The following is a 9,176-nucleotide window of genomic DNA, read 5'->3' as shown; positions in this document are numbered from 1 at the left end:
CATAAAGAAAAGAGCAGAGGGTTGCAATAAGTCTTTACAGTTCTGAGGAATTATGTAAGAAACAAAATTATCCAAAGACTCTTCCTCTATAACACTTTTGTTTTCAAAGTTACTGAACTAAAACTAGTGAAATTTATTTTACTAAGTTAATGCTTCTTTTTCTAGTACAATGCATGGATTTTAACAGACAAACTAATATGGAATATAGCTGATCCTGATTGAATTAGAAGCTATCACATATATAAAATTAGGATCACTGAGAATTGTAGTGCTATAAAATAATTATATTTATTTGCAGCTTTATCCAGTCCACTTGATACTCATATAGTATAGATGACATAGTTTTTTGTCAGTGTACTAAATGAAATTCAATTGTTACATCTTAAAAATGAAACAATTCAATCCAAGTGAATATGCATTAAGAATTTGGGTTGTGAGTCCATTACTATTAATATATTTAATATATCTTTTTGAAAATACCCTATTCCCATTTATTTCTGTCACCAGCAATTGTATCTTTACCAAATGGCTACATAGCACTGACTCCACAGAAAAGACAACTAAACCACAATAAGGGGTAAATGAAAATATGCTGGTTAGTTGGTCATCATACATTATCCATATCCTACTTCATGTTACAGATAAGAGAAACAACAAATTCTAATTTGTGCTTATAGTAACAGCCCATTTCAGCTGAAACTTTTTTTGTTTCTTAATTTTATTTTTTTTATATTTACATCCAAATTAGCATATAGTGCAACAATGATTTAAGGAGTAGATTCCTTAATGTCCCTTACCTATTTAGCCCATCCCCCCTCCCACAACCCCTCCAGTAACCCTCTGTTTGTTCTCTATATGTAAGAGTCTTATGCTTTGTCCCTCTCCCTATGTTTATATTTTGGTTTTCCTTCCCTTAAGTTCATCTGTTTTGTCTCTTAAAGTCCTCTTATGAGTGAAGCCATATGATATTTGTCTTTCTCTGACTGATTAATTTCACTTAACATAATACTCTCCAGTTCCATCCATGTAGTTGCAAATGGCAAGATTTCTTTCCTTTTGATTGCTGAGTAATACTTCATTGTATATACTACATCTTCTTTATCCATTCATCCATTGATGGGCATTTGGGTTCTTTCCATACTTTCGCTATTGTTGATAGTGCTGCTATAAACATGGGGTTGTAGATGTCCCTTCAAACAGCGCACCTGTATCCCTTGGATAAATGCCTAGTAGTGCAATTGCTAGGTTGTAGGGTAGTTCTATTTTTAATTTTTTCAGGATCCTCCATACTGTTTTCCAGAGTGGCTACACCAGCTTTCACTCCCACCAGCAACGCAAAAGAGATCCTCTTTCTTCACATCCTCACCAACATCTGTTGTTGCCTGAATTGTTAATGTTAGACATTCTGACAGGTGTAAGGTGGTATCTCATAGTGGTTTTGATTTTTATTTCCCTGATTCTGAGTGAAGATGAGCATTTTTTCATGTCTCAGATGGCCATCTGGATGTCTTCTTTGGAGAAGTGTCTATTCATGTCTTTTGCCCATTTCTTCGCTGGATTATTTGTTTTTTGGGGTGTTGAGTTTGATTACTTCTTTATAGATTTTGGATACTAACCCTTTATCTGATATGTTGTTTGTAAATATCTTCTCCCATTCTTTCGGTTCCCTTTTAGTTTTGCTGATTGTTTCCTTAGCAGTGCAGAAGCTTTTTATTTTGATGAGGTCTAAGTAGTTCATTTTTAGTGAAACTTTTTAAATGATCTTTTTTCCCCTCGCATGCTCAGCTCTCCAAGGTTTGTTCCCCAGTGCACATTCAGGAGTTGACATTACCAAGGTGTTATCCACTAAATTGCCACTTTTTAGATGGAGGAAACAGATTCATACAGATGAGGGTTAAATATCATACTATCACATAGTGGTTGAACTGCTAAAAACTGTTTTTGTTTATCAGTCAAAAAGGTAGGTAGAGAGGTATGTCTGCACTAAAGCACAGGGGCAGGATAGGGATCAGCTGAAATTGGAATCTGGGGTAGATTTTACAGGGATATGAAAGAGGTACCTCTCCTTAGAGAGAAAAACAATCTCCATTCTTAAAATAAATTGCCCCTCACATATGTGACAATTAGAATTTAGTAAGTATATTTTGCATCCATAATGGTCTCTGATTTTCCCAACATGAAATCATGAAATAAGGACATAAAACTGCTTTGAAACAAAAAGTTCTGTATGATCTATGTAACTATATTATTGTAATTATACAGAAAAATCTTACTAAAACCTTTTCCTTCCACATATATTTCCCAGAATTACCTTAAAAATTAAGAAAAAAAAGATGGTCACAAGGCCTAATTCACTTAAATTAACTATCTGCATACACTATCCAAGTTTATTAAATTATCATCACAGCTACTGGGTGTTTACAATAAAAAATGCCTAGTATTTGCCTAACATTAACTTTTCAAAGCATGTTTGGATCCATTATTTTATTTTATCTTCACAACAGCTCTATGAGTGTCTCCAAGTAATGGACTATGTCTAATTCTCCTTAACAGCCATGCCACAGAGAAAGCAAAGACGAATAGATGGATTGGGTGGATCTATAAATGAATAAAGATAAAAATAACAAATATGTCATTTATTTTAGGGTATTTTTGGCAATATATCTATAATGTCTCCAATTCTATATTGTAATGATATCTTAGATGGCTAAGAATACAATCTCACCCTTATTCTTCCTTAGTATTATAGTTCTAAGATTGTTTCTTTTCTGTCTTATATTGCATTCATACCTTCAGAAAGATCCTAATTCAGTATAGTTTGTATAACTAAATTCAATTAAGACATGATGAGATTCTCTGAGCACTTCTAGAAATAGGTGAAAGAAATGTAGACATGACTACATTTGTTCTTTTTTTTTTTTCTTATTTACTGACCATTCTAATAGGGTATTTTGGGACTTTATTTTATTTTCAATATAATGACTTTTCCCGGATTTCCAAAGACTCCATTCCAATAATTAATTGGCTTTTGCTTTTGGGATATCTAGGCCCCCATTGGTGTGGTTTATGTTGTTCCACTTTCTTCTAGATTTATATCTACTGACCAACACGCCCACTGTCTTCTATTTATTATGACACATGCTATCAAAAGTATTAGCATCACATCAACATATCTTATACTCTAAAGGGAAGGTTAAGATAAGTGAGTAGTATGAGAACCCTATGCTTTCCTCGTCCCTTGAACATAGCTAGATAAATATCAATCATTCTGAACACCCAAGGAATCAATCTGAGGACTGACAAAACAAATTGCAAAACTAGAGGGAGATGGGGGCCACATCATGGAAGGTAGGAGGCACTGAGATGTGTGATTTGGGGGAGAAAAGGATGATGGGTGCTGCAGAGGGGAAGGAACCATGATCATGGAGAAAGGGGATGTGGGGAGAGAGAGAAAGAGAGAGACAGAAAGAGCAGAGCACAGGGAAAACACTTCTCCAAAGCTATTGACTGGGAAAAGAAGGGTTGATAATCATGAGATTTTATATATTTAATTTTTCAGTTTATTTATTTATTTTGAGAAAGAGAGAGAGGGAGAGAGAATAAGTGTGAGTGGGGGAGGAGCAGAGAGAGAGGAAGAGAGAAAATCCCAAGCAGGCTCCATGCTGTCACACAGAGCCTGATGTTGGGCTCAATCTCATGAATCATGAGATCATGATGTAGCTGAAATCAAGAGTTGAATGTTTAACTGACTGAGCTACCCAGGCACCCCTATCATGAGATTTTAAAACCCATGGACTTCAAATACTGGAGTTTCAGAAGTCTGTGCCATGACTGGTGTTGAACCTAGCAGATGCTGCATTGCTTCTGTGAAGGAAGAGGCCCAAGAGCATGGCTTGATCTAAGGATCCCCTGGAATACATTAGGAGAGACAGTTTGCCCTTCTTGGAATCTGGGATAGGTGGTATTGCCTTTGAGGGGAAAAAGAGCCAGTGGGTACTAACTGTGCTCCAAGCCCCTTAAGCATAGATGTAAAGACACCTGCTGGGGTAGCTAACATGGACTCAGGCTTTTTGCCACACTTTAAACTCCAACCTGCTGTGCGTTGGTGTGACTGGCCTTTTGAGACAAACTGGAACCAGCTTTAGCAGGGTAAAACCCACCCCTAGAAGACCATCATAGGCCCTTGCTACAACCAGGTCCTGAAAATTTGAAGTTTTGAAACCCAACCAGCACACCTGAAATAAAACACGAGTGTATCATGCTGCCAGGTGGGGAGATGGCTCAGACATAGAAAGGGTGAAGGCAGGAATTTAAGGGATACTTGGGACACATGAGGGGAGATTGTTCGCTCTTTTGTGAAGGCTTCCTAGACAATGTCAGGCATTAACTCACCTTTCTAGTGACTAGGGAGAAGACTGGCCCCATTTTTCTCCCTTGCCCATCAGCACAGACTGACTTCAGAGAGCAGAACAGCATCAACACTGGAAGTCTGAGCTGCTTACACCAATCCCCACCCCCTGCATTGCACAAGTGCTTCTTTACCAAGGCAACTGTGCCTGAGTGCCAGAGCAGTGGGGCCCTTCCCGATAAGACCAGCACAAACTTCCCACATATATCATGTCTACTGACCATAGAGTGCTGCAAAGATTAAGCTCTAATGGAAAGAAAATCAGGCCTCTTTTAACAAAAAGACTAGAGAAAATCTAGTTAATACTCACCCCACTCTGGACAAAGTCCAAATACTCCACACTGCAGGCAAGGAGAATCTCTGCAGAAGACTTGCCTGAGGGAAAGAGCACCCAAAACACAGAAGCAGAGTGCACACAGAATACACCAGAGACATTCCTGAAACACCAGGTCCTGGAGAGTATATGACCTTTTCTTCATAAAGCAACTACTCTTAGGAGCAGGACACATAACAGGTTTTCCTAACACAGAAAAGAAACAGAGACTTGGACAAAATAACAAGATGGAGAAATTCATCTCCCAAAAATGAACAGGAAAAGGTCATGTTCAATGATCTAATTGAACATATATAAATAATAAGCTTGATCCAGAATTTAAAACCACAATCATAAGGGACTGAGAATCATCTGGGACTGAGAAAGCCATAGAAGACAGCAGGTAGTCTCTTACAACAGACATAAAAGACCTAAAAACTAGTCAGACCTAAATAAAAAAATGTTGTAACTGGGATCCAAAACTAACTGATGAAATGGCCAAAAAGATAGAAGAAACAGGAGAATGAATAAGTGATATAGAAGATAAAATTATGGAAAATAATGAAGCTGAAAAGAAAGAAATAAAAATATTGCATTGCAATGTAGACTTAGGCAACTCAGTGGCTCCAAAAAGCATAATAACAATTATATCAGAGGAGTCCCAGAAGAAGAGAGGATAAAAGGTGTGGAAAATTTATTTGAGCAAATTATAGCCAAAAACTACCCTAAACTGGGGGAGGAAACAGACATCCAAATCCAGGAGGCACAGAGAACTCCCATCAAAATCAATAAAAGAAGGCCAACACTGAGACATATCATACTAAAATTTGCAAACTAAACAGATAAGGAAAAAATCCTAAAAGCAGCAAGGGGACAGAAATCCCTAATTTACAATGGAATACAAATGAGAACAGCAGCAGATGCCACCACAGAAACTTGGTGGATGAGAAGGGAATGGCATGATATAGTCAACATGCTGAATAGGAAAATTATACAGCCAAGAATACTCTATCCAACAAGGCTATCATGCATAATAGAAGGAGAAATAAAGAGTTTCTAGGAAAAACAAAAACTAAAGGAGTTCATGAGCATTACTGCAATAAATATTAAAGAATATTCCCTGAAGGGGAAAGAAATACCAAAAGTGACAAAGACTAGAAAGGAACAGAGAAAAGCTCCAGAAAGAATGACTTAACAAGTAATACAATGGCATTCAATTCATGGATGTAAATGGACTAAATGCTCCAATAAAAAGAATTAGGGTATCAGAATGGATTTTTTAAAAAGACCCATCTATATACTACCTAGAAGAGACTCACTTGATATATAAAAAACATGCATATTAAAAGTTAGTGGATGGAGAAACATTTAACATGCAAATAGATGTCAAAAGAAAGCTAGTGTAGCAATACTTATACCAGACAAACTAGATTTTTAAATAAAAATCTGTAACAAGAGATGAAAACGGGTACTACATCATAATAAAGGGGCCTATCCAAAAATATCTTACAATTTTAAATATTTATGTCCCCAACTTGAATGCCCAAACATATAAATCAATTAATAACAAACTGAAAGGAATTCTTTGATAATAATTCAATATTAGTATGAACCTTACCACTCCATTTAGAGCAATGGCACATCATCTAAGCAGAAAGTCTACAAGGAAATAATGATTTTGAATGACACACTGGACCATATGGACTTCACAGATATATTCAGAACATTCCATCCTAAATCAACAGAATACACATTATTTTTGAATGCACATGGTACATTCTCCAGAATAGATCACATACTGGGTCACAAATTAGTTCTCAATAAATACAAAAAGATTTACATCATACCATTCATATTTTCAGACCACAACACTATGAATCTTTTAAGTCAGCTACAAGAAACAATTTGGAAAGACCACAAATACATGGAGGTTAAACAGCATCCTATTAAAGAATGAATGGGTAAACCAGGCGTTAAAGAAGAAATGTAAAAAAAAATACATGAAAACCAATGAAAATGAACACACATGGTCCAAAATCTTTGGGATGCAGCAAGAACAGTTCCAAGAGGGAAGCATATAGCAATACAGGCCTATCACAAGAAACAAGAAAGATCTCAAATACACAACTGAACCTTACACCTAAAGAAGCTAGAAAGAGGACAAAAACTGAAACCTAAAGACAGCAGTGAGATGAATATAAGGAAGATTAGAGCAAAACTAAATGATATAGAAACAACAAAAAAAAAACATTTTCATATCAATGAAAGTAGGAATTCGTTCTTTGAAAGAACTAATAAAATTGATAAACTCATAGCCAGACTTATATAAAAGAGAATGGACCCAAATGTGTAAAATCACAAATGAGATGACAGATTACAACCAAAACAACAGAAATAAAAACAATTATAAGAGAATATAATGAAAAAAAATATATGCCAACAAATTTGACAGTCTGGAAGAAATTGATAACTTTGTAGAAAGTATAAACTTTGAAGAATGAAACAGGAATAAATATAAATTTGAACAGACCAATAAACAGCAAAGAAATTGAATAAGTAATCAAAAATCTCCCAATAACAGAAGTCCAGGGCCATATGGTTTCCCAGGGGAATTCTACCAAACATTTAAAGAAGAGTTAATACTATTCTTCTCAAACTTGTCCAAAATATAGAAAAGGAAAAACGTCCAAACTCATTCTATGAAGTCAGCATTACCTTTATTCCAAAACCAGACAAAGATCCCACTAAAAAGGAGAAGTAGAGGCCAATATCCCTGATGAACATGGATGTAAAAATTCTTAAAAAGAAAAAAAAAACCTTGCAAATTGAATCCAACCGTACATTGAAAGCATCATTCACTATGATCAAATGGGATTTATTGCTGGGATGCAAGGGTAATTCAATATTTGCAAATCAATCAACGTGATACACCGCATTAATAAAACAATTCATAAGAGCCATACGATCTTCCCAAAAAATGATGAAAAAGCATTTGACAAAGTTACAGCATTGATTCTTGATAAAAACTCAATGAAGTAGGGATATAGGGAAATATCTCAACATGATAAAGGCCTTATAATGAAAGAACCACAGTTAATGTCATCTTCAATAGAGAAAAATTGAGAGCTTTCCCTCTATGGTCAGGAAAAGACAGGGTGTCTACTCTCACCCCTGTTATTTTTCTAAACCTTCTTTTTTTCTTTAATTTTTATTTGTTTTTAGAAAAAGCATGTGCAGGGCAGGGGCAGAGAGAGAATCCCAAGCAGGCTCTGCACTGATGGTGCAGAGGCACAGCTAGAATTCACGAAATGTGATCATGAACTGAGCCAAAACCAAGAGTCAGACGCTTAACAGACTGAGCCATCCAGGCTCCCCTCACCATTGTTATTATACATAGTACTGGAAGTTCTAGCCTCAGCAATCAGATGGTAAAAATAAATAAAAGACATACAAATTGGCAGGTAAGAAGTCGAACTCTCATTATTTGCAAATGACATGAGGCTCTATGTAGAACACCCAAAAGATGTCACCAAAAAATTTGCTGGAACTGATACACAAATTATACAAAGTTGTAGGATTTCCAAAGAAATGGAAAAACATTCTATGCTCATGGATTGGAAGAACAAATACTGTTAAAATGTCTATAGTACCAAAAGCAATATACACATTTAATTTAATCTCTATCAAAACACCACCAGCATTTTTCACAGAGCTAAGAAAGACAATACTAAAATGTATAGGGAACCAAAAAAGACCCAGAATATCCAAAGCAATCTTGAAAAAGAAAAACAAACCTGGAGGCAGCACAATTCTGGACTTCAAGCTATATTACAAAGGTTTAATCATCAAGACAGTATGGTACTGGCACAAAAAGAGACACATAGATTGATGGAACAGAACATAAAACCCAGAAATAACCCCCCATATAGTTAAACTATATGCTCAACTAATGTTTGACAAAGAGAGAAATAATATCCAATGGAAAAAAGACAGTGTCTTCATCAAATGGTGTTGGAAACTGGACAGCAACATGCAGAAGAATGAAACTAGAGCACTTTTTTACATGATAGACAAAAATTAATTCAAAATGGATTAAACACCTAAATGTGAGACAGGAAACAATCAAAATTCTAGAGGAGAACACAGGCAGCTACCTCTTTGACCTCAGCCATAGCAACTTCTTACCAGACATGTTTCTGGAGGCAAGGGAAACAAAGTAAAAAATGAACAATTGGGACTTCACCAAGATAAAAAATCGTCTGCACAATGAAGGAAACAATCAACAAAACTAAAAGGCGATCAATTGAATGGGTAAAGGTACTTGCAAATGACATATCTGATAAAGGATTAGTATCCAAAATCTATATAGAACTTATCAAACTGAACACCCAGAAAACAAATAATCCAGTTAAGAAATGGGCAGAAGATATGAACAGACATTTTTTTTTCCAAAGA

The 9,176-nt window shown here is 35.8% G+C and overlaps 1 non-coding gene across 1 annotated transcript; it reads right to left on the bottom strand.

The window, feature by feature from the left end:
* Positions 1–1,774: 1,774 nt before the first annotated feature.
* Positions 1,775–1,847, bottom strand: LOC122478126. Its single transcript, XR_006295876.1, has one exon. It is a non-coding gene; the product is annotated as a small nucleolar RNA SNORD55/SNORD39 (small nucleolar RNA).
* Positions 1,848–9,176: the final 7,329 nt, after the last annotated feature.

The sequence above is a fragment of the Prionailurus bengalensis genome, chromosome X (genome assembly GCF_016509475.1).
Source record: "Prionailurus bengalensis isolate Pbe53 chromosome X, Fcat_Pben_1.1_paternal_pri, whole genome shotgun sequence".
Taxonomy (NCBI): domain Eukaryota; kingdom Metazoa; phylum Chordata; class Mammalia; order Carnivora; family Felidae; genus Prionailurus; species Prionailurus bengalensis.
This window is presented reverse-complemented; position numbering and strand designations above follow the sequence as displayed.